Source organism: Etheostoma spectabile, chromosome 6, assembly GCF_008692095.1.
Source record: "Etheostoma spectabile isolate EspeVRDwgs_2016 chromosome 6, UIUC_Espe_1.0, whole genome shotgun sequence".
Classification (NCBI taxonomy): domain Eukaryota; kingdom Metazoa; phylum Chordata; class Actinopteri; order Perciformes; family Percidae; genus Etheostoma; species Etheostoma spectabile.
Genome location: NC_045738.1, coordinates 26,008,616 through 26,011,537, shown reverse-complemented (window position 1 = coordinate 26,011,537; position 2,922 = coordinate 26,008,616). Strand labels below are relative to the sequence as shown.

Here is a 2,922-nt window from a genome sequence, read left to right as displayed (position 1 = left end):
ACCCAATACACATTTTTGATTAACGACACATTACATTGCTTTGGACAGACGCGTCTGCCAGATTCATGTTAATGAACATTTAGGGTACAGATGGATATGTTCTCACAAGAAGATAACATCATTGGTCCTTTGAGTACCCTGGTGAGACCAGAAACACTGTGAGAAAAAACAAGATTTCCAATTGATGTTAAATTACTCTTTAATGGAATGAATATAAAAGACAAATAGACAGAATTGATGATGAGATTCAAAATGTGTGACCAAAAAAGAAAAAAAGCTTTTCATTACATTACAAACACACGTTGGTAAATTGGTATCAGTATGGATGTTGAAGTCCCCTGAGGTGACAATGCAGTCATTTTTTAATTGGAAATGTTGGGTTGGCAGCGCCTTAAATTATGTTATGTGAAGCTATGTTTGACTTTGGAGGGGTCAACTAGTAGTGTAGGGGATACAGACTCTATACCGTCGTCGATCTTAATACTACGCCATCTTAAAGCCGGGGATTTTTGCGTCAGTATCGGACGCTAAGAGCCACTGACCAAGGGTCATTTAATTTTTTTGTACGATTATTTTTTGGGCTTTTCTGCCTTCATATGATAGGACAGCTTGGTAAGAAAGGGGAGAGAGAGGGGAAGACATGCTGGAAATCATCACATGTCGTATAATAACCCTAGACCTCTGCATCGATAGGCATAAACCTATGTCTATGTGTGCCTGCTCTACCCACTGAGCCAATCCAGCCACACAGGCGTCAATATTTTACGAGTTCGGAGTGAGAACACGTTGGTAGTCCAGCCGGGTCTCAGACTGTGGTCTTGGCTGTCCTGTCTCTTTGTATGTTTTCCCCAGCCTACAAGCATGCAGCTCTGGTGAACTGATCATTTCTTTACTTTTCACCCAGTGCATGCAAAGATAGGCTTTAGCCACCTTTGGTGTTGAATGGAAAAAGTAAAATGTGTGAATGGAGAATAAAACGGCCCTCGTATCCAAAACACTTATTACTGCAGCCTGAATGCGAGTCAACCTGATACGTTTACCCTGTCTGCTGGTCTTACTATCTGGCACCCAGCTGGCGTGGATAGAGGATTTTTTTTTTAATGTGATGGTTGAATAGAAACAGGGAGACAAAAAACATTTTAAAAAGCAGTGTTCCATATTACACTGAGCATCTGCAGGAGCAATACAGGCTGAGTGAAGAGGAGGGTTCCATATTAGACAGATATGCATCCACACTGACCTTTCAGCCCCCACCCAGTGTGAACACTTACAGTATAAATGCTCATTGAAGTCACTGTTTCTTCCAAGTTGCATGCTATTAATATATATATGTATATATATATATATATATATATATATATAGATTTTAAGATCAAGAGTTAGTTTTAGCATTTTTGTGTGTACTTGCATACATAAAAATAGGAATGGTGCCACTTCCAGCCCACAGCAGTGCAACATGAAAGGATACAAATAATTCAATCAGGAGAGACTTCATTTGAATAAAATAAGTTTAATGAACACTGTGGATGATAGGTTGATATGTTAGAGGCTTTTACGATTAGGCTCCATTGCAATGTTAAATTAGAAAGGGTTATAGAGGCCGTGGATATATGGGAATATCCTACTAGACACTGGTGGAGGGGAGGAAGGGATAAAGGAAGCCTGAAGATCTGGATGGATGATGGAGGAGCCCCGGGTGCTGGGAATGATGAGAACTGGAGGTCAGCGCAGTGATTTTTCCTGAAATGACAACTGACAGCAGCAAAGAATAGAACAGATTTAATGATTAAATGCAACAAAGCGATAGCTCACAGGGATTGTGGCCAAATCTGGTTGGTTGAGTAACCGCCCACATATAACTGATGACAATGCAGCTGATAAGGCTGGGAGAGAGAGAGAAATGGGAAGTATAGTAGTCCACCTGAATGAACTTGCACTGAGCTGCATATGTCTTAGATATATCTGTTAAAACAATACAACTAAAAGACTAAAGATTAAAGTGCATTTAAAGAAAGAGAGGGAGAGAGAGATAGCTGCTATCCTCCTCTACCTCCCCTCCCCTCTGAACGGAAAACGTCTGACTACCCAAACCTGTAACACTTTGTCTATACAGTGAGTCTCTACATATACATAAAAAGAGCCGTGCGTGAGCAACCGCTTAAATAATTAATAGTAATAATTTATACTGTTTATTGATCCCCAGTGGGGAAATTACAATTTACACTCTGTTTTGTTAGTAATCACTACACACAGGCCTTACATACACACCTGCTCAGGTCCTATTCACGCAAAATGGAGAGCTGTCAGTGTGGGGGGGGGTTGCCAGTGCAGGACCAGCGCACAAAACGTACATTGGCACATTGTTATCAGCACAGGTGTTGAAGTCCCCTGAGGTGACAATGCAGACATTTTTTTAATTGGAAATGTTGGGTGGTAGCTCCCTAAGCTATGTGAAGCTATGTTTGACTTTGGAAGGGTTAACTAGTAGTGTAGGGCACACAGATCATAGATAGAATCATTATTTAAGCCTATATGAGCAGGAGAGAATGTTTCAACCCCCAGTGCCCGTCCTATGTACACAGCTGAACTGCACAGATGAAGTTTCTATCGACTGCCCAACACATTCTTAAGGCTGTTGTATTTTGCTTTGGAAGGAGTCAGGGCTAGCAGTCTGCCCCTACTTCCTGTCTTCATGCTAAGCTAGGCTAACCACATCCTGACTACATCTTCATACAACGCCCTGCTTTGTCCTGCAATGCCCTGCAGTGCCCTGCCACGCCATTAACTACCACAGCTACTATTTCTAGTCATAGTTCCATTGTCTTTATTGTGACTATTGTTGGCACTGGTACTCACCCCCCCAACCGGCACCATCATACCGCCTCCCGAGATCCCGGGTCTGTCCCAGGTTTCTTCCTAAAA

The 2,922-nt window shown here is 41.9% G+C and overlaps 1 long non-coding RNA gene across 1 annotated transcript in view; it reads left to right on the top strand.

Moving 5' to 3' along the window:
• Window positions 1-566: 566 nt before the first annotated feature.
• The window catches only part of LOC116690632 (uncharacterized), a 15,132-nt gene continuing 12,776 nt past the window's right edge, over window positions 567-2,922 (top strand). Inside the window, exons 1-2 of the long non-coding RNA XR_004332320.1 lie at window positions 567-662; window positions 2,139-2,142. This is a non-coding gene — a long non-coding RNA (uncharacterized LOC116690632). The remainder of the gene's footprint in view (window positions 663-2,138; window positions 2,143-2,922) is intronic.